This window comes from Eulemur rufifrons, chromosome 29 (genome assembly GCF_041146395.1).
Source record: "Eulemur rufifrons isolate Redbay chromosome 29, OSU_ERuf_1, whole genome shotgun sequence".
Lineage (NCBI taxonomy): Eukaryota > Metazoa > Chordata > Mammalia > Primates > Lemuridae > Eulemur > Eulemur rufifrons.
Genome location: NC_091011.1, coordinates 73,718,220 through 73,742,514, shown reverse-complemented (window position 1 = coordinate 73,742,514; position 24,295 = coordinate 73,718,220).

Here is a 24,295-nt window from a genome sequence, read left to right as displayed (position 1 = left end):
CTATCCAGCTTCTTTACCTTGCCAATTTGTTTCAAATTGTCCAATAGTAACATCAAATCTTGCTGCTAATTCACGTGTAGGTTGAGATGGATTCGTTTCCACTACAGCTTTCAGCTCACCATTATCCACCTTGATCTCAGGTCGCCCACGTGGCTCATTTTTAATATTAAAATCACCAGAACAGAACTTCTCAAACCATTGATGTATTGTGCGTGATTAGCCCCATCCTTCCCAAACACTTTGTTGATATTTTGAGCTGTCTGCGCTGCATTGGTTCCATGACAGAACTCATATTCAAAAATAACATGAATTTTTGACTTGTCCATGGTTTCACAAAAATTGCTCTAAAAAAATCTGAAAGATAATCACAAGCTAAACTGTTCATTTGAAAGACTAAGGATATACCTTCACAATAAAAATAAAACTTGAATTGTCAAAGCGAAATGTCAGAGATACCAACTGTCAAACTTAGTATTCAAGGAAATTGGACATTTCATACTTAATAACCTAATAGTATTGTAAGCAATTAGTGTAACTGTCTGTGAAGTCACACATTTTATGCTTTCAAATATATTTTACTGTATTTTAGCATATCTGCTATAAAATAAACTGAAGAAGTCTGACATTTATAACCTAAATATGCAAATTGCTACTGACTCAGTGAAATAACCTGAAAAAATACTAATTCCAGTGGCAAAATTCCTACTAATGCCCATCAATAAGTCATTGTGTGTAGTATTAGAGTAATTTAATTACACAATTATATTCCTCAGTAGACTGTGGTGGCATTTTAAAAGTGGCTTTTGTCTTAATTTTATATTAATTTTGTTTCTTTTTTTCAGAAATACTGATCCCAACAAAAGTCAAATATGATTGTTGGAAAGTATTCCAGTTGAACCAAAACAAATGTAATGGAAAAAGAATGGAAGATACTTCAAAATGTCAGAAATACTTATTATCTCACAGTAAAAATTTTGATTGCCTAAATCATGAAGATAAGGAAAAGGATCAGCATATTTGAGAAAATTTGGAAAACGAAAATGGAACAACATGGGAAATTATGAAAATTATGAGAATCAGTAAATTTTTACATGGGAAGTAAAAACATGGATTTGAAAAATAGTGAAAAAAATATACAATTTATATAAATATCAGTGACAAACTGGTTAATGAGGTTTGTCAACGTAAAGAGCATTTAAGATCTGACCTGAACAAGAAAATGTGACCTGCCATGAAATTATACAGCTCATATATGAAATCAGAAGCTGGATAGAGGTTTAGTCAAATTTTTTAAAAATCCTAAACATTATGTGACATTAAGAGATTTGTGAAGCTATAAGATGCTTGCCTATACTATTAATATAAAAAAGTTTTTGATCAACCATTTGAGAAAAGTGATTATCTTTTTATCCTCTCTATAGAAAACAATATTACAAAATCATTACTGTTTGAAAAGTCTATCAAAACATATGGTAAAAAATATGAAAAAAGAGTAATTCAGAGATGAGTCTGACTAATTAGAAAAATATTAACCCATATTTCTAAATTTTTAAAATGTTTGTGATAATTGCCACTTTTTTAAAAAATGGAAACTTGTGGCTTGTTTTTTGTTCTGAATAAATATTGACTTTTGTATTTGTATATTTGTATTATTTTCCTTAGAGAGGGGCCTCAAAACTGTACATGCTTCAGGGTCCATTGCTGCCAGTCTAAGAGCTATTGAATAGACACTGAAATTTCAATATGGGTAAATATTAGCAATGCTAACACAGGAAGTTATCTTTATTTTACAAATGAGGGATTTAGTCTCTCAAAATAGCCCCCAGCACTGTGATTCATAAGAACATGGTTTTTAAAATTAAAATGGTATTCTGATATCTCTAATTCTCCAATTGTGATTGATTATTTAGAAAGATTCCTTGCCATAAAATAACTAAAAAGTATTTCATTTTAAAAAGTAGAACACTTATTGCTAAAAATACAAAAAAAACCCCACCCACTTGAGTTTAAATTCTTTTCCTGAATGTGTTTCTGTGTTTATAATTAGAAAAGAATAACTATATGTATGCATTTGTATGTCGTTGAAATATATATGAATTAAACTGTTTTGAACAATAACTACATTTCCCAGTATAGTCTTAGGCCCCCCAAAAATAACTTTAATATTTGGTTTGATAAGAATAGGCCACAGGCCAAGCAATAAATAAGTGGCTTAATTACTACAAGTATTTTTTTTAAGGTGACTTTTTAAATCTTGCTTGTAGCAAAAATCTTGGTTGTAAAACTAAAAATTATGGGGAGGAGGTTATTCAAACCAACCTTGTCCCTCTCTGCCCTGCTCCTCTTTAGTTTGCACAATATGGTGAATGTACTGAATGCCACTAAATTATACACTTAAAAATAGTTAAAATTGTAAATTTTAGATTACATATATTTTACCACAAAAATATTGCAAATAGCATGTAGATATTTTATTTTATAAAGCTTCCTATATTGAATGTGGTGAGCACTGTCTGGGGGATGGACACGCTTGAAGCTCTGACTCGGATGGGGCAAGGCGATATATGTAACCTAAACATTTGTATCCTCGTAATATGCTGAAATAAAAAAATTAAACAAAAACGATATAAGGAAAGGAAAAAAAAAGCTTCCTAGAGTTTCCTCCAACTTCTTTACTTATTATTTGGGGGAAAAAAAATGACACTTTTCATAAATCAACACCACAGAAATTGTATGATCAATGTGATTTGTGGCATAAAACCCATCATCTAATTTTGGTGGATTTAAATTGTAATCCACAGGAAGGACAGTCAAAAGAATCTCAGTTTGTGGCCACCTCTTTATTTCTCCCTGCTTGTAGCCAAGTCTTTAACTGAACTTTGACTCTGTGGTCTTTTATTCTTCCTAATGTTTTGTTCTGTTACTTCTACTGCAGTAATGGCTGCTTCTATTTTTTTTTTTTTTAAACAAATGGCAGCCACTTTTGTGCATTCATATTCTCAAAAAAAAGAGTCATATGATCACAGTTATTCCCTACCTAAACTATAGCTTCTCTAATCATTGGAGTTATTAGAAGCTGGCTGGCCAGGTCTTCTTTGACTCAGGCATTGATCTTTGCATGATGCAATGTTTTGGCCAGATTTCCAGGGGCATGTGACACAAACCAGGGCAACAGTCATGCAAAAACTAGTTCCAGCTATTTCATTTAGCATTAAATATGAACTTTGAGGGGTTAATTTTGAACATTATACTGTGGATATATCACATTTGTATCAGCCAAACTAGAATTAAAGCTATTACTACATGCACACTTACACAGCACACATTGTAAAATAATGCACTACATCAAGAAGTGAACTAAAATCAGCTAGGTTGTAAGGCAGAGTAGTCTATGATACTGGCTTCAGAATCCTAACAAAACTAAAGGTTTAAAGAACAGTGGCGGATTACAGCCTGTTGCATATTTGTGAGATCTCATCTGTCATAATTACTGTATCGTATTCGGAATATATTTCATCACCATCAATTGAAGCCATACTTTATCTAAAATGACCAGATAATATCACCACCACCAAGATCCTGGACCACAGCCAGTCTTCTGGTATTTCAGTGATCCTCGATGCAACCCAACACCACTGTGAACAGGATGTGGAAGCAGCTGTTGCAGTAAACTAGAAGGGTACATCTGCAATCGCCGGGCGAAGGAAACACACAGCAAATTGTACTGACCAATTTCAAGTAATGCAATAATGCCTTCAACAAAACATAATCTTCCTGGTAAAGAGTTTACTTGTAGAAGCTAAGACAATCTTGGAAATAGAGTAGTCATTTCCCAATAAAAAGTTATCCTTTGGTAAAATTTGAGTATTTGTTAATTTATTTATGTACATGTTTGTGCCAATTGTTCAATTTGGAATTCTAGTATATGTGATTTTTCAAATCACTCTTGTTGATTATTAAAGGAGAAAGAACTAGGGTTAGGAATAGAAAAAGGAAGTACACAATAAGGAAAGAATACTTTATTTTGCAATTAAGACTTGGAGAAGATAAGGTATGTTAAAAGGAAGAAAACTTAGTCCTTAGAAGAGGCATCAAGAGCTGGGTCATGTACAGAGATTACTCAAGGAAAAGAAGTAGTGATATGGGGACATGGACGCGGGGAGGAAGGGATTGGCCTGTAGCTGTAGATGTCAGCATCTGTGTCATTAAACCAGCAAGTCATTAAGTATATGGATAAAGAAACAGAAAAAAATAGTATTAATGTGAGATGGCAAATTTATTAAACAATAGATGATACTGGCCTTTCCCCTCTTCCTTGTCTACCAAAATAAGTTCTGGCTTTATCTAGTCAAATTTTCTCCCACTACTGATCTCCAAATAAGGCCCTGTTTCATTTGTCTGTTCTTTGGGGCTTTCATGATGCACTATTAGAAGAAGGAATGTGAGCAGAAAGAGCAGTTTGTGTACTAGAGGAGTTTAAGGACTAAAACTTTCCTGGAAGTTTTTCACAGGAATTTTGAAGGGAGAGGTACAGAAGTGACCTTATGAGAGAGAAGCTGATGAGAGAGAAAAAGAGGATTTTAAGGAGGTGACATGCCTTCTTCACGGACTTTAAAAAATACACACGAAAAGCTTAAGTTATTTTAAACTTATTTCTTTGGTTGTTGTGTCTGGCTGCATTGCTGATCTGACCTTGGTCCTCATGGACTCTGACTCTGTAAACATGACATTAACTTGTGCATAATCCTCAACTTTATCCAACAGCTGTGCATACATCTTGCTGAGACTGCAGTGAAGACAGAGAGCCTAAAGAGCGACTTAGGTGGTATATAAAAAAATAACAGCACGGAACAAATTATTATTTGCTGATCTTATCTTTAGTGGTAATCATTTATTTTCTGCTTTGTATAGTAAACATAAAATTATAAAAGCTTTAATTGGTTACTTTCTGATTTCAGTTACTTCATTCTATTTTTCTCAACTATAAATTCTCCTACACCAGAATTGTCAAAAATAGGACCTCTACAGTTAGGGAGTTACTATTATGGATTCAAAATTTTTATTTTTCACAAACTTATATTTCTTACCTCAACTACCCAACTACAGTTTCTCCTTTTCACAAACAGGTTTCAGATGCACAGACACATCAACATACAAATAGCCAGACAGCATGCAGATGTACCTGCATAGCCCTCCCCTGTCCCAGTAACCTCCCACCTTTCTCTCTCTCTCTCTCTCTCACACACACACACTATTTATTTATTGGTACAGCTAAAAGGTGAAAATAAAAAAGATAAATAACACATTTCTGTTGGCCAAAGCCAGAGACTTGATGGCAATTCTTCTTCAAGCCTCATAGTTTTAGCTATTATGAGAAGGATCCTGTGGTTTAAAATACAGATAATAAAGGCCTAGGTGCCCTGCAAAATGCAGCTTCGATATTGCTACAGCCTGAGCTGAGTAAGTTTGACAACAGACTTGGCTACAGTTAAAGAGCCTGGTTTCCAATGGCTATAGTTATGGCCAGTTGAATCTCAAATATATGAAGATTGTCCATGCCATAAAATCTTACAGAGGAACTATGGCATTGAATTAGCATTGCTTGAGCGCTGCTGGAGAGGTGACTATTTGGGGTAGTGCCTGATTGTGTCCAGCACAGGATTATTTGCAGGTGGGTTCTCCAACGACAACATCTGGCATAGAGCAGCCTTCCCACTAGCTGGGCGGGTTTACCAGAGATAGTATAACCTGGACAAGTTATCTGCATCTGCACCCACCCAAGTGTGTGGTTCAAAAGGGTTCAAAAGGGTAAATATAAAGGACAGCTCTAGAGTTTGCTCTTTCCATTAGTCCCAAACCTAAAGTAAACCTCTGTCAGGTTTCCTTTGGGCTTTAGATAATGCATACTAAAGTTTCCCCAAATTGTCTCTAATGTATTTTGTGATCACATAATTTGCTATGGGAAACTTCAATGCTCTTGTGCAATTGAACTTTCCTGAAGATGGAGAGACCAAACAAGAAGTATTAAAAAAACCTGTTCACCCAAGTTTCTGCTTTTCTACAAACATGGACTAGGTCAGCAAAGATGAACTCTTTACTCTCTCTGTCAAGAGCCTTTTTTTACACTGGAATCCTTAATTCTCCTTGGGAAGTCCCATAGTAGCCCCTATCAGCAAGTGTCCCTGACATATGTTCCACAAGTTCAGTTCCATTTGACTCATTAACACACCCTCAAAAATACAATCTTTTTTTTCAGCCCTAAGGGTAATTAAAAATCTCTTTTAGGAAGATCATTTTTCATTTCCAGGATTAAGAATGTGTGAAGTAGCTTTAGATAATGTTCTAGCTCTTGGTTCTCATCCTTGGGCAGAAGCAGGGAACTGCCCCCTGTCTTAGCTTAAGGTATCACTGTAGCATCTAAATCATAGTTGTGGGGAGGGAGAGATACAGAGCCACAAGTGATTCTCTTCTTCCCTCTTGAGAGTACACAGTTCAAAACCTAAACAGAACACTCATCAGGTTGGGAACACCTCTGTCCAGCTGAACTAAATGCATACTCTCTCATTCTTTGGTCACTTCTCCAGTGAGAGTGTGTCTATCTGGCTTTGCTTCTCAAGGCACCTTTGTCTTTCCATTAGACTTCCCATTGCCCCACATTTCCAATTTCCTGTGTGTATATGATATTTCTGAGAAGAAAAATAAATGCCACCAGGACACATAAGTATGACTTCCACACCTCTACTCAGCAGAGAACCATGCCACTCAGAAGTCTCTAGTGTTGTGTTACACTTAATTTTGCTGACCTACATCAGTATTTTCTACCACTTGCAACAGGTTGAGACCATGAGATTCTGCTTAAGTGGAGTGGAGTTTGACTGTCAGGGCTAAATCTGAGAGGTGGAATTTGTAATATGGGTGTCTTCCCCTCTCATCGTGTGTTGGGGAGAAGGCCTTCAGACTTCCACTACTGTATTAGAACCTACATAGCACTAAAAGACATTCCACAGACTCCGCCTACTTAAGTGAGCCATGAGTTACTCACGGCTCATCTAATTGTTAGACACCACTGAATAAGAAACTCTTCTCTGTGATTAACATGGTGTTGGTGAGTCATTTATTCATTCACTTACATATATGCTATTTTCCCTAGGTTGTTGAACTTAAAACAGTTACACAGTACAGAATATTGTATCAGTTAACATTCCCAGCTGTCTCCTTAACATTTATTCCTTAATAGTGTGTATATCATGTTCTCTTTTCTCAATTAAAAGATAGTTACTAAACAAAGATAAATAAATGTAGGCTTAAAAAGTCATTAAAATAAGAATTAACATTCTTTATAAATTTATTTAAGAGAAAATTGAAAGTCTCATGAATTAGTTCAATTTCTATAAAAAATTTCATCTTATCACATACCCTAGGTTTTGGTAGAGGTTTCTTGGAATCAGTTTGCTAATATAAAAACAGATTGATGGTAATTTAACTTGATCTATATTCATTTTTCATAAATTACAAAATAAGTAACAACTATATCTACATGCTAGGCATATTTAACCAAGTTAATCCATTGATACATTTTTATCTTAAGAATATGTTCAGAAAAGAACACATGAGTACATGCCTCATGCACTCATCATGAGTGTTATTTTTAATAATATCATTATGAGAAGTCATTGAAGTATTTTAAAGTATACTTTAGCAGAAAAATATTATATAGAATAGGATTTGATATGGTCTGCTCTGTACTTTTATGGATTGAGGCCCTGGCTGGCAATGGATCATGCATAGTTTAGGAAGGAGAAAAAGGTGTCAAAAATTTCAGAAATCTAATGAATGTCTGTTTTTGATGGCCTCATTCCATCCTATCTCTTCTTTCTAAAATGATGCCTCTACTTACCAAATAGTTTTATAAAATGAATGCCTTTTCTGTACATATCTTATGTTTCTTATAGCAATTATTTTATTTAATATTAATTTCTTTAGAAAGATTACATTTTTGTGTCATTGAAGTTGTCATGCATGGTTAGTTTAAGTACAAGTTTTAATAAATTCGCTTATTTTAAAAACTAGGATACAACTTTGCCTTTAAAGTATTTAGTTAGTAAAACTGGAACTTTTTTGCTACATCTGGTAAAGGAAAAGATTTATTTCTCCTGTACATCAAATAATGAAAACTGAACAAATGCTAACAGCTGCCAAGCCATCCATTCAACTTCTTGCTTATGCCACACAAAGCATACATTTTTAAGAGGCAGACATATGGGCCTTATATCATATTTATGTAGGCATTTGTAAATTAAATGCCAAAAAATGCCTTGCTCCAAACTATAGTTATATCTTGTACCTTAGGGAAATCTATAAAAATTAATGCATCAGGTTTTGATAGAGTTAATATATTCCATTTAACTGCAATATGTTGTGTACTTACATACACTTCAAGCCATTCTTTTTTTGTTTTGAAAAATGTACCACAATCAAAATATAGAACAGGCCCATTATTCTCATAAATTTGCTTATGCCCCTTTTGTTATGATCTGCCCTCTCTACGTCCAACCCCTGGCATACTCAACCCATGACTGATTTGTTTTCTGTCCCTATAGTTTTGCCTTTTTCAAGATGTCACATAGATGGAAACAGACATTATATAACTTTTTGAGTCAGATCCTTTTTTACTTAGCATAATGCAGTTGATATTCATCAAAGTTTTTGTGCATAGCAGAAGTGTATTTCTTTTAATAGCTGATAAATATTCTACTGATGGGTGTACTACAGTTATTAATCCATTAATCAGCTGGAGTTCATGTAGGTTTCAATTTTTAGCAATTATACATAAAACTTCTATAAACATTTAGTAGCTGTTTGTGCGTGAAGTTTTCATTTGAGGGGGTGGGATTTCTAGGAACGGACTGTTGGGTTGGGTGGTAAGTATATGTTTTAACTGCATAAAAAATTTGTCAACATGTTTTCCAAAGTGGCTGTATCATTTTGTGTTCTTTCCAGTAATACATGAGAGTTCCAGTTGCTCCATGTTCTGGCCAACACCTGGTATTGTTATTCCAGCACTGTTTACTGAAAGATTACATTTCCTCCATTCAATTTCTTTTGCATTTTTGTTAAAAACCAACTGACTGTATATGTGTGGGTCTATTTCTGGGCTCTTAATTTTATTCTGCTAACCAATGTGTCATCCATTTCTGTCTATCCATTCACCAATATCACACTGTATTGATTATAAAATCAGATCATGTGTGTCCTCCAACTTTTGTTTTTCTGACATTCTTTTGGTGATTCTAGTTCCTTTGTCTTTCCCTATAAATCATAAAACCATCTTATCAATTTATACAAAAAGAAGTCTGCTGGGATTTTGATTGGGACTCCATTAAGTCTATAAAGCAGTATAAGAGAAAACTGACATATTATTATTAACAATATTGAGTTTTCCAATCCATGAAGATTGGATTTCCAATCCATATCTCTCCATTCATTAGAGTATGTTTCTCTTATTGTTTTGTCGTTTTGGGCAAACAGATCCTGCACGTCTTTTGTTAAAAAGTGCATTATGTTTTCTGATGCTATTGTAAAGTGTACTTTTTTAAAAAATTCAATTTCCAAATGTTCATTGCTTGTATATTGACTTATAATTAATTTTTCTATCTTGACTTTATATGCTGCAGTCTTGCTAAACTCATTTATTTGTTCAAGGAGAAATTATTATTATTATTATTGTTATTATTGGTGGTAGATTTCTTGGGATTTTCTACACAATCATATAAATCATGCAAATAATGATAGTTTTATTTCTTCCTTTTCAATTAGGTTTAATTTTTCTTGTCTCATTGAACTGACTAGGACCTCTAATACAATATTGAATAGGAGTAAGATCATTCTTGCTTTGCTCCTGATATTAGAAGAGAGCATTCAGTCTTTCACCATTAAGAATGATAATGTATGAATACATTATTCAGGTGAAGGGTATATTAAAAGCCTACACTTTGCCACTATGCAATTTAGCCATGTAACAAAAAACCACTTGTACCCCCTAAATCTATTTAAAATAAAAAGAAATACAGAGTGATATTAACTGAAGATTTTTTGTAGATGTCTTTGGTAAGATTAATGAGGTTATTTTTATTCCTAGTTTGCTGAGAATTCTTGTTACAAATAGATGTGAAATTTTTGTCAAAATTTTTTTCTGTATTGAATGAGATTAACATACATTTTTTTGCTTTAGTCTATTTATTGATAACATATATTACATTTTTTATTTTCAAATTTTGAGCCAGCCTTGCCTTCTCAAGGTAAACCCAACTTGGTTGTGATGTATTGTCAATTGTTTATATTGTGGAATACAAATTGTGAATTTTGAATTTATGTTCATGAGGGATATTGATTTGTAATTTTCTTTGTCATGATATCTTCAGCTGGATTTAGTGTCATGATAATGTTAACCTCATAAAATAAGTTGGAAAGTTTGTCCTCCTCCTATTTTCTGAGAGATATTGCCTAGAATTGGTGTCATTATTTTCCTTAAATGTTTTGTAGAATTCATCAGTGATGCCATCTGGGCTTATAGTTTTCTTTACTGAAAGATTTTAAACTACAAATTCAATTTTTAAAATATGTGTAGGTCTATTCAGGTTATCTGTTTATTGTGTGAACTTTGAAAGTTCTTTCAAAGGACCTGTCTACTTCATCTAAATTGTTGTATTTATGAACATTAAGTTGTTTGTAATATACTTCTTTATAATATGTTTAGTATCTGTAAAATCTGTGGTGATTCTTTTTTTATTGTTCTTGATATTGAGATATGTGTGTGTGTGTGTATATATATATGTGGTGTGTGTATATGTGTGTGTGTGTGTGTTTGGTCACTCCTACTAGAGATTATTAATTGTATTGATCTCTGAAAAAGAAATCTTGGTTATATTGATTTTTCTCAATTGTTTTTCTGTTTATCTATTTCTACTTAATTTTTTATGATCTTTTACTACTTACTTTGGGTTTAATTGATTCTATTTTTAATAGTTTTGTAAGGTTTTTGCTTGGATTTGAAACTTTTTGTCTTTCATAACATATGCATTAATGCTATAAATTTTCCTTTAGGCAGAGCTGTAACTACATCCCACATATTTGATATGCCATATTTTCATGTTCACTCAATTCAGAATATTTTCTAATTTACCTGTGAGTTCTTCTTTGATGTATTGGTTATTTAGAAGTGTGTTGTTTAATTTCCACATATTTGTTTTCCAGATATCTTTCTGTTCTTTATTTCTAGTTTAATTCTAATACAGTAAGAATTGTGTAATTTCAATTTTTTTTATTTGTTTTTTTTTCCACCGAGGAAATGAATGCTCTTAGTGAATGTTCTATATGTACAATTGAACTAGTGTTGATTAAAGTATTCTATTAATGCCACTTAGATCAGGGTGGTTGTTAATATTGTTTAGGTCTTCAATATGCCTCGTGGTGCTCTCTCTACCTTCAATCCTTTCTATTTTTGCTTCATGTAATCTGACACTCTGCAGTTAAGTATATACACATTTATGCACTTAACATACACATTGGTATATATGTACCAATTATCAGTATGTAATGTTCCTCTTTGTCTCTGGTAATATTCCTTGTTGGAAGTCTATTTTGTGTGAAATTACTTTAGCCATTTTGGCTTTCTTTTATTTAGTGTTTGTGTGGCATATCTTTTCCCATCTTTTACATTGATCTTATTAATATTTTCACACTTAAAGTAGATTTCTATAAACAGAACATCTATGTATATTGTTTTTGTTTAATCTACAGTCTCTACTTTTAGTTTATATCTATTTATCATTTTATCTAATGCGGTAAGTGATACAGTTGAAATCTACCATTATATCATTTGGTTTGTTTGTCCTATCTATTTTAGAGACTCTCTTCTACTTTTCCTGCCTTCTGTTGGATTATTTGAATATTTTTCAGCACTTCATTTAAATTTATCCATTGGATTTTTAGGTATATCTGTTTGCATTATGTTTTACTGGCTGCTCTAGGGATTACAACAAACAGAACTCCATCTTGCAATATAATTGGAATCGATACTTTACTACTTCAAATAGAATGTAAAAGCTTTGCAACTGTATAGGTCTTGGTATAACACCCCAAGACCTTTATGTTGTAGTTGTCATGTATATTACACCTACATACACTAAAAATCCCATCACACAATGTCATAATTTTGTTTTGTACATATTTTAGGGAATTTAAGTAAAAGCGACTGTCTTTTCTATTTACCAATGTATTTGCCACTTCTCTCATTCTTCCTTTATTCCTGAATATCCAAGCTGCTTGTATCACTTCCCTTCAGCTGGAAGAACTTCAATTAGCAGTCCTTTAGGACACATCTGCTAGAGAGAATTCTGTGTTTTCTTTCATATGAAAATTTCTGTATTTATCCTCTTGAAGGGTAAGGAATTTGGGGCTGAAAATTCTTTTCTTTTAGCACCATACAGACGTTCTTCCACTACTTTCTGGCCCCCATGGTTTCTACTGAGAAATTAATTAATCTGTGTTTTTCTGTATCAAAAGAAAAGAAATGAAAGTGGGGGAACTGACCATCCCTCACCCAGTTTGGACTGCTTCAGCAAGTATTGGCTCCCTCCACAATGTGCCTGCTCTTGTCTACTTTGCAGAGTCTTCAGCTAGCGTTTTGTCCGGAGTTATTAGTTGTCACAGGGAGGGATTGCTTACGCTGGGTTTACAGCCTCTTTCAAAATCTCTGTTAATGTTTGAAACATGTCAAAAATCCCAATGGTCACTCACCACAATTCCAGTTTGGCTTTGAATGCAGCCACTTTATCTGCCAATTTGAACACTTGTCATTCTTCCCTGAAGTGTCAGATTGAGTTCATTGAGAAGGTTGAATATGTCACACAAGTATAGAAGTTTTGCGACCCATTCTGCGTCACCGAAATGTGCTGCCAGTGGTGACTGTTGTTCTTAAAGAAATCTCTGGAGCAGCTCTTGTAACTCAAAAACTCTGGCCAGTGATCTACCTTTAGAAAGCCGTCTCACTTCTGTGTATAAAGAAGACATGCGTGCTCTGCGTCCATCTCCTCACAGAGCTGCATGAACAGACATGAGTTAAAGGCATGTACTTTAATGTGGTTGATAATTTAAATCACATTCTGCAAAATGTTGCTTAGTTCAGGTGACATTTTTCGGCTAGCCAGCATTTCTCTATGATGACGCAGTGCGTAGACTCAGATTCAGAAATGACCTCCTTGATCCCAGTAGTGAAAACAGAAAGCTGCCCAGTCACGGCAGCCGCTCTGTCTGTGCATTTACTGACACACCATGACCAATTCCATTTTCCTGATATGTAATCATTCAAAGCCTTGAATAGTTCTGCAGCTGCGGTGTTGGTTGGCAACAAAAGTGCACATAACATGTCCTCATCCACATCCTCCTGAAAAATATATCTCACAAAAACAAGCATTGTTGCCTTGTTGTCAACATCAGTAGACTCATCAACCTGAATTGCATATCATGGTGACTCATTAATCCTCTCTAACAATTATGCCTCAATATTCTCTGCTATTTTATGAATTCATCTAATTACCATGCTAGCCGAAAGAGGAACACATGCCACCTTTTGAACTGCAGCCTCTCCTAAAAGTTCACAGCAAATGTCCTTAGCAGTAGGCAGGATCAACTCTTCACCAACAGTAAAGGGCGAAGCTTTACCAATGCAGTTAGTCTCTAAGAATGATTCTCTCAGTACAGACACGTTTGATGAAGTGGTGGCCTTCAATAATTGCTTTAATTCTTTGTGTTCACATTTTTATTTTGAAAAACTTCAAAGACTTGTCTTTTAATGCAGGGTGCTCCCTTGGTCTTCACGTGGCAAAGCAGTCTTGAAGGTTTCGTGACTTTGTTGAGTAGCCAGTCTCAACATATTATATTAATACAAAGTGGGCTTGGAGAATGTGAATCACCTGTTGCAATGAGCCCATAATTTAAGCAGGGCTCTTGGTATTTTCTTTTAAATGCAGCTTTCATTTTGTTGGCAGTCTTAGAGTCTTCTGCTGTCTCGTCATTGGGTCTTTCCTCCTTTTCAAAGAAGCACTCTAGCAACATTTGTTTTTTACTCATTTTTTCTAGAGTTGGCCTGTGGGCTTACCAAAACTGCGAATGAGACAAGTGCACAGCGTGGGAAAGAGGTGCAGATGGAAGTGGTAAATAAATTACTGGGCGGGCCATACGCAGACTAAAGTAAGTGTCAGATTCTGACTTAAAGCCTGCCACCAGATGCAGCTGTACAATTGAAGTAAGATACTCACTTGTCACTATAAAGCCTGCCACCAGATGCAGCTTAATTGTCATTTGCCACTCACTGATATGGTTTTTATTTTTAGTTTTTATTTTTTGAGACAGAGTCTCACTCTGTTGCCCGGGCTAGAGTGCCGTGGCATCAGCCTAGCTCACAGCAAACCCCAAACTTCTGGGCTCAAGTGATCCTCCTGCCTCAGCCTCCCAAGTAGCTGGGACTACGGGCACGTGCCACCACACCCAGCTAATTTTTTTTCTATTTTTAGTAGAGATGGGGCCTTGCTCTTGCTTAGGCTGGTCTCAAACTGCTGACCTCAAGTGATCCTCCTGCACTGGTCTCCCGGAGTGCTAGGATTACAGGCGTGAGCCACTGTGCCTGGCCTGTGATAGGGTTTTGATATGAGCCTGCAAGCAACTGGTTTATTATGGTCTCTATGTGGTCAAACCTCTTTGCTAATGGTAATTTGTATTTGCAGCCACTCCCCAGCACTAGCATCACAGCCTCAGCTCCACCTCAGATCATCGGGCATTAGATTGTCATAAGGAGCCCTAGATCCCTCGCATGCGCATTTTGCAGTAGGGTTCTGCTCCTGTGGGAATTTAATGCTGCCGCTGATCTGACAGGAAGCAAAGCTCAGGTGGTGATTCAAGAGATGGGGAGTGGCTGTAAATACAGATGAAGCTTCACTGCCTCTCCTGCTGCTCACCTCCTGCTGTGCAGCCCAGTTCCTAACAGGCCACAGACTGGTACTGGTCTGTGGCCTGGAGGTTGGGGACTGCAGCATTACAGCATAGGTCCTTTGGAGATACCTTCCTGACAAAGCAATACATTACCTATCGTCAAAGTCTAGATAGGCATTTCTTGTCCGGTATCTTTTTCATCTAGAAATGCTTTACCAGTGTGGCTTAGGCTTAGAGTATGATTTTATATCCACGTAGGACTCAGCCTAATAACTATTTTAATATGTAATATTAAATATTAGACATGCAAATATTATAATAACTATCGCCAATAGTAATTTCAGCCCCTTGGAACCCATAGCTCTAAGTCAATTCACCTAGAGCTAGTTTGCCTTTCAGTAGTTCCCTTAGTGATCAATTTGTCTAAAGCAAGGTCAGATGAAGGCACATGTTATATCATGAAAACTTATTTGGTTCCTCTTTAAATATTTGTACAATATTAATGCAGTGGAAGAAAATAAAATTTTTCATTAATTATAACTAAATACCAACTTTAGGGTCAAAAGAAAGATATATTGGTATTTTAAATATCACAAAGCATCTTATGGTTTTGTAATTGTCTTTCATTTCTAAATCACTTCTACCATTATTTGGTATATAATTCTTTTAACTGTATTTTTCATTCATTGTGAAAGATTTTTTCCAAAATTATCAACTTATCAGGAAGCATTTTACAGTTTTTAAGTTTAGATAATAAAATATATCACTTATTCCCAGACATATATTTGAAGAATTAGGGGATGGAGAACTAAAGTGAAAATAAGATAGAAAAATATTTAGTAAGTCAAAATATTGTGACTTATTAATGTTGGAAATGAAATAGAATAACAGATTACACTGATTTGTGCAATTTGCAGACATGGAGAATCCCTCATTCCTCATATGTATGAGTACAAATACCAAAAACATGTATGTACAAATTGAGGTGGAAATAGTAATAGAAAGGATGGGGAAAAGTAATGAAGCTCATTGCCATTTTAAAGCAATATTGTTTGCTAATCTGGAAAACTTCACTTATAACTGTTGATTTTCTTCTTGATCCTATCTTTCTCCTCTCTCAGTTCATTATATGTAATATTTCTACCGCAGAACTTCTGAAGTACTCTAATACAAAAAATATGCTTGAGGAAATTAATAATTAAGGTAATGAATGCCTTCTCTTTCCTTTTCTCTTCAGAAAGGAATGAGAACAGAAGGCACTAGAGATAATTTTTCAGAACAGTTTTAATTAACTTGAACGTGGAATGAAATTGGAGTATTCTACGAAGAAAACTAAAGCTGTATTCCCTTCCCCATCACATCAGGTGACCATAGATAAACAACAACAACAACAACATCTAGTATATATTTCAACCATTTTCCCTTCTGAAGCTGAGTTTTGGGAGGCAAGTATCAGAACTCTGTGTTTCATAAATATTCCTGGTATGTTGCCCATCTTCTATACTATCATATTCAATAACTCAATAAATATGGTTTAAAAAAATCTCCTTGTAAATATTTTCCATTAATAACCTAAGAAGTATAATGAACAAATAATTGCCACTTGAGCTCTGGATGACAAAAAGAAAAGTATTCTCCTTTTATTCCTTTTGATTTTTAGGAAATCCCTCTGATTTGCAGCTTGGTGTATAAGAAACCAATTTAGAAGGATCTGCTTATATAACTGAATAACCCATATGGCTTGGTAACTTACAGAATTGTTTGATGGGAGACAGCAATCATATGGTAACAATACTGGGAACTGGGTAAGCATATGGGCTTTGCAAGTCAAACTTTTTGGACACTCGTCTCTGCTTCACTCACTATGAGCTAGGGATGTTGTTGAGTTAGTTTCTCTAAACTCAGCCGCATCATTCTTAAGTGCAGTGCCTACTTCATAGGATTGTGAAGATTACACAAAGAGTTGTTTGCAAAGTGTTTAGCACAGTGGCTGGCACATAGTGGTCTATGTGTGTTATACATTAATAATATTAAGTATGTTCAAGGTAATTTCTTGCATTCACTGAACTGGAAAAATTGTTTTGTACTCTTATCATATGCTTCCTTTTTCTAGGTCCTGCAAGTAAATTTAAGAAAAGCTATTTAAGACCAAGCTTAACAGACATATAGCTAATTCTCAGACTAATTAGACCAAGGGAAATTGTGACCCTGAAGTAAACATAGTGGAAAATGTTCTTTGGAACTGCTTGGAAATTGGGAAGTGGTCAAAAGTCACAGCATCCAAGAAAGAAATCCAGACAGGACTACCCTCACAGCTTCTGGAGGATAAAAATAGCAATGCCAGATGATTTTTAACTGATCTTTAAATTCTTGGGACTGCCACTGTGAGGAATGAAGAAATGGTTACAAAGTACTTTTTTACTTCTAGCTATAATAGCTGGTGGTTGTGGGCCAGGGAAAGAAGTAGGCGAGGCACAAAGGTAATGGAGAAGGATGAAAGGGTGGAGGGAGACTTTATTAACTTTATATTATTGTAAGCTTATAACAGCAGATTCACTTTTTCTTTTAATGCACAAGATTTTAGAGAAAAAGAGAAGGAAAAGAACCAGCATTTATTAATTAACTAGTATGTACTAAGCATTCAGCTAGGTGCTTTATTTATGTTGTTTCCTTTAATGCCTGCATTAATCTCACAAGGATGTTCAGCAAGGATAGGGTGGGTTATCTTGTGGTAACAAATCTTGGGGCTTTTTCTTTTCTTGAGACAGAGTCTCACTCTCTTGCCCGGGCTAGAGTGCCGTGGCATCAGCCTTGCTCACAGCAACCTCAAACTCCTGGGCTCAAGCGATCCTCCTAACCTCATCCTCCCGGGTAGCTGGGACTACAGGCATGCACCATCATGCCTGGCTAATTTTTTCTATTTTTTTTTTTTTAGTTGTTTGGCTAATTTCTTTCTATTTTTAGTAGAGACCAGGTCTTGCTCTTGCTCAGACTGGTCTCGAACTCCTGAGCTCAAGCAATCCTCCCTCCTCGGCCTCCCAGAGTGCTAGGATTACAGGTGTGAGCCACCGCGCCCAGCCTCTTATGGCTTAAATCAGCAAGATTTGCAGATTCAGGTGATTGTCATCAGCACTTGTCCTTCACTTGTGGCACAGCCTCACAGGTCCATATCGTATCAATGCATGCTTCCAAGATTGTCACAGAAAAGAAAGATATTTCTGTAAAGTTTCACAATGAAGCTCATTAATGCTTCTTCCCAGGGATACCATATTACTTTCACTCACATATCATTGGCCAAAGCAAGTTGTAATAGCATGCATAAACTCAATGGGAAAGAGAATGCAATTCCTTCATGTCTCCCAAAGCATGAGAGCCAGAAATCCTGGTGAGCAGCACAGATGTCTATCACAAAAGGTGACCTCCTATTTGAAGATGAGGCATCTGAGATTCAGAGAGACATTATTAACAACTTAGGCAAAATCACACCATTCATTTCCACTATATTGGAATGCTAAGTCCCCAAATCTATATTCTTTCTATTGCATCATGTCACTTCACATATATTAACTTTCACATTTATATTCATATAACACAAAAAATAAATCAATGTAGGAGTATGATAACTTGTTTCACAGCCAGATAAATAAAGTGTGTCAATTATTGTAAAAAACACTAATATCATAATTAGATACATTGAAATGAGTTATTCTTATCCATTATTGATATTGAGATAAAATGTTTTCAGTTTTATAGTGTTGGTTGTATTTTTTATTTGTCCTGGTTTTTGTTTTCTAAAAGATTTGAACACTCGTGAGTCCTGAAGCAACCTCTGTCGTGCACTTACCGTGTAGTAAAACCCATGGCATCCATTTCAAAGAAAGTGCACCGTAGGCCAAGAACATTTTCCAGAGTCAAGAAAGCCTTCTCCACATTTACAGCATGGTCTATGGATCAGTGAAGATAGTAGTTCAAAGGGACCAGTCAGTTTAGTAAAATAAGTACCCTTGGTTACGCATTAAATTTGCCTTTGTAAATAAAGTACTGTGAGTTTCCCTTTGATCTTATGAAGATAGTTCAGTATGCTATACATAGCACAGAGATGAAAGTAGATGAGGCTGCTTAGAATGAAATATGCCACTGAGTGATATAAAGCTTTCAAACTCTTCTGAGCAGAAGCAGAAGTAATCTTGTAAGTAATGTCCTTGCTTTGCAATATTTTCACAGGGCATTTGGCATTAATTGCAGGTTATTTTTTTATTAATATGAATAAAAAATGGGCACTGTGAGGAAAATGTTTTGAAACATGAGGCATGAATGCGATCAATGATTTATGATAGACTGCCTGTTTCTCTTTCTATTTCTTTAAAATTACATCTAGCTTTCATATTATTTCATCAGGAATCCTTTGTCAATCTTCTCTCTGGCCAGGACATTAAATTTTTGTAATTTAATAAAAATGCCTCTATGTCCATGCATTTTATCTTTCTTTAGCAGGATGGCATGACTTGCTTATTATTGGTAGAGTGGGATGCATTAAAAAATGAAAAATAAGGGAAAGTTAAATTATCATATTTTCTATTTCAGTGACCCACTCCTAACCTTTGGTGGCTTTATTCTGATGCGCTTCCTTCCTCAAATGTCAAGTTTTATCCCAGATCCTACTTTTTAATAAATCCAGGCCAAGGATTTTGCTAATATTTAGCTTATATTCTGGGAACTGGCATTTTAATAGAGGATTTGAAGCCAAAGAAATTAATCTTGGAAAAACTTCCAATACAGGTAATAGATGGGGTATCAAAATGGGCTGAATGGTGTGCAGCAGTGGGCTCACACTGGCATTCACTTCTTCTGCTTGGAAAACAGATCCTGGTTGAGGGACACACATATTTGTGATAATTTCTACTCCTTCTTTGTGGCAGTCAAATTATATAGCTAAAATTATATAGTTTTAAAAAAAAGTTTTCTTGAAAAAAATCCTATTTTTTAAAAAAACCAAAATTATCTCTAAAGTCTGGGTTTTCAGTATTTGTGTGATTGCATTTTTCTTTGACAATTTAAAAATGTCTCTATTTTTCTGCTAGGTTATTATCATAAACAGAGCTTTTCATTTTCTGTTTAAAACTTATTTTGAATAAGTCATGTTCATATTTGGTAATATGTTTCCTGAAGTTTAAAATGAATTTCTACATTTTTTAAAAATTAGAGGAAAATTATATATGGACAAATGCAGAATTGTGTTTCTGTATCTATAAGCCAGATATAGTAGGAAGAGTGATGACTATTCAGAGATGTCCCTGTTCTAATTCCTGGAACCTGTGAATATGTTACCTTACATGCATAAAGGGACTTTGAAGATGTGGTTCATCTTAAGGACTGAGATGGCGAGCTTATCCTAGATTACCCAGGTAAACCCAACCTATTCACATGAATCCTTAAAAGAACCTTTATGGATAAGGAGAGAATCAGACAGAAAGATGGTCAGAGAGATGGAAGAAGGGGCCATAAGCCAACGAGTATGGATGGCCTGTACAAGTTGAAAAGACAAAGACATAGATCATGCCCTAGAGCCTCCAGAAAGGAATGCAATTTTAAACTGGTGAGACTTGTGTTTGTCTTCCAACCTCCAGAATTATCAGATAATGCATTTGTGTTGTTGTTTTAAGCTACTTCTTCTGTTACAACAGTACAGATTTTCATATTGGGAGTGAAGTTTGAACCCAGGCAGCACACAATGTAACAGCTATTAACTTTTCTCTAACTAGAGAAAAATAAATGTGCAGGAATGCAATTTAATAACAATTTAAAAAATAATGTTACATATACATACAATTTCATTTAATAACATTTCCTGTGTTGGAGTTAAGTTTCTTCTTGGTTCACAATGCAAATAGCTTGATTGATTTTTCTGATTATATGAATAGCATATGAACATTGATATAGAAAGAAAAACAACCAAAATCTCTTTGAACCATTCTGAAACATTGCTATCTTGAGAGGCCTTCCATTAACATTTTGATGATTTGAGGGAGACTGAAAATATTGTCCTCATATCCAATTGTAATATCTGTTGGGTATAGAACACTAGATTAGTAATAATTTTTCATCAGGATTTTGATAACATTATTCTATTTTTTGGTTCATTATGGTTTCTATCTTCCATATTATAGGCTTTCCTTGGATACCCTGTATGTAATGTTGCCAGATAAAATACAGGATGCCCAGCTAAATTTGAATTTCTGATAAACAGTAAATATTTTTTTAATTATAAGTAGGTCCCACATATTGCATGGTACACATTTATACTTAAAAAGTTCTTTGTTTATCCAAAATTTAAATTTTAACTGGGCATTCTGTATTTCTGTTTGCTAAATCTAGCAGCCCTTCAGTACAATTTTGTTACCTTTATTAAGATTGGAAGATGAAAAATATAGTTGAAAATTCTGAGCACATATAGATTTGCTGATACTGGGTTATACTGTAGGGTGTCCTGGACAAGTTTTTGAGAAATCTTTCATGACGGTATCTTTAGTCTTTCTCTTGGGCTGGACAGAATCCTTAGAGGATTCCCTGCGGTCAGCATTCTGGGAGACAAGTGAGGGAAAGATGCTGGGAGAGAGAGAAGGAGCCTCTGTAGTCAACACTTAGTTGCATTATGGCCTTTTAATCATCCTGTTTTGGGTAGAACACCTGCTCTATTATTAATAACTGTGCCTCTCCAGAAAATAACTTCAGCTAGGATGTCAGAGAAGCAGTATTACAGTGCTAGGCAACAGGAAGGGACTAGAGATTGAACTAGGAACTAGGGCAGCTCAAATAGATGTTGTTATCCATTAATCCTTATTTTGGACATTTTATCTTATTTTACCCCGAGTGCCAGAGGTATTTGGTCTTGCTAGATCCTGTATTTTTAAGTACTCTGCAATGTAAATTGAAGTGTTTTTAGCTTTTCTCATTGCTTGAGATTTGTCTTTCTCTGGTTTACTAAATCAGTTCCTACTCATCCATTCACTTTTCTAATTGTTATTTTTTTCCTGATGTGTGCTGTCTTGTTCTTTCCATTCTTGTGGATTTAAATTTTTAACACATGGACTGCCATACTAGAAAAAACAAAATTTCCCTTGGGGCCACAGTGTTTTATTAGGAAAATAGAATAAAAACTTTGAAAACAAAACGATTCTTTCTAATTTAATGAAAAATGTGTTATTTTTTATTGTTGTCTGTGTGTGAGTTATATGCAACTTTAAAAATAGTTCTTGCGGTACCCAAAGTAAAGAGACAGAGTTACATATGCTTCATGTGGCCCCGGGCTCAACACTAGCATGAGTTAAATACAACTCACATGGCAGTTAATGTATTAAAAATCTTTTTCCTTTAGTTTTGGTGAGGTGTGAGGGGGATAGCAAAATTAAATACCTATGTTATCCCATCTTAAATTGGAGCCCAGTGGACTTTCTATTATGAGGTATGGAAAATAGACTATAGATTATCATTAAGTTCCCCCCAAAACCTTCAGGCATGCATCAGAAATCCCAAACTATTTTCCTACAGAAAAATTAAAAAACAATTTTTAGCATTTTAATGGATATATTAAACTATGTCAAGACACACATAGGGCAAGGGTGAGGGGAAAGACTGGAAAGAAATACACCAAATCTTAATAGGAATTGTCTCTAGGTTTAGACTATGGGTGAATTTTTTAGGAAGAGGCTTGGTTTAAATGCCAAGATAACAGGAGAAGCACCTTCTGCTGACCTAGAGTCAGCAAACAAGTTCCCAGATTTCATTAAGAAAAATCACTGAGATGATCTCTCACGGTGTTCCCCATACTTTCCAGATTTTCTTTCATTGGTATATTTATAGATGATAGTACATGTGAGAAAGCCTTTTGTAAACTCTAAAGCACTCTACCAACATTTCTCTCATAATGTCTTCTGTGAAATATGAGGATTCCATGCAAAAGAGTTGCATAGTTAAATATATTTGGGAAATGCTTTAAATTCTATGAGGGCAAAGACTACTTTGCTTATAACTGTACTCTCCTCTCACTTAGGACAATACCTAGTGAAGAGTAGGTGCTTAGTACACATTGTATTTTATCAATTATAAGACATTTTTTCATATTTTAAAACAATTAGGTTATAATCAATGGCATCTTCTAATGTTGGCTGGGTGGCAATCAGGTCTTACCATTCATTACCTACATACGCTTGAACTTGTTTGTTATTTCTGCTGGTATTAGTGATAATGTGAACCCATAAATGTGTCAGTCAGCAAACCATTCAAGCACCATTTTGAGGAAGGAATATGACTCCCGACTGTTGTCTAAAAACATGCCTTTGACATATTTTAGCAAAGTCAAGAAAGTGCCATCATGAAAACATAGAGAAAAGATGTCAGAGCTTGGAAGAAATCCTGGATCATTCCTTAGAAATGCTGCAGCCTCAATACAGTTGATGGCACAGAGGACACTATTTGTGCAATAGCACGATTGTCAATGACTCTGGGCCATAAAATGACTTTGAATGTAAAATAGTACAACTGCTCCTTGAACAACACAAGTTTGAACTGTGTGGGTCCACTTATATGCGGTACATGTGGATCTTTTTTCAATAAATTTATTGGGAAAATACTGGGAGATTTGCAATAATTTGAAAGAACTTAACAAACTGTGTAGCCTAAAAATATTGAAAAAATTAAGAGAAAAGTATGTCATGAATACATAAAAGATATGTACATACTAGTTTATTTTATCATTTTACTACCATAAAACATACACAAATATATTATAAGTAGTTAAAATTTAACACAATTTATGCACAGAAACGCAGACCATACATGACGCCACTCACATTCCAGAGAAATGTAAACAAACATAAAGATGCAATATTAACTCATAACTGCATAAATTAATTGTAGTACATCCTGTACTCATGTAACAATTTTGTGCCACCTTCTGTTGCTTTTGCCGTGAGCTTGAATGTTGCGTAGATCCATTAAAACACCAGGTGACACTAATTATCTCCACATTAGTAGTTCCTTTCTCCACTAAATTGCCTATCCCAGTAAAAAGCTATCCGTCCCTGTTCTTGAGTATTCTTCATTGTGTTTAGTGCAATATCATAAACCTTGAATAACACCAGGGCACCCATATGAAGTGCTACTAGTGATGCTGGAAGGGCTCCCAAGAAGCAGAAAAAAATTACAACAGTACAAGAAAAAGTTGAATTACCTGGTAAAAGTTAAAAGAGACATACAGAGTTTTGACTGCACTGGGGATTGGTTCTCCGAGCCCCTATGTTGTTCAAAG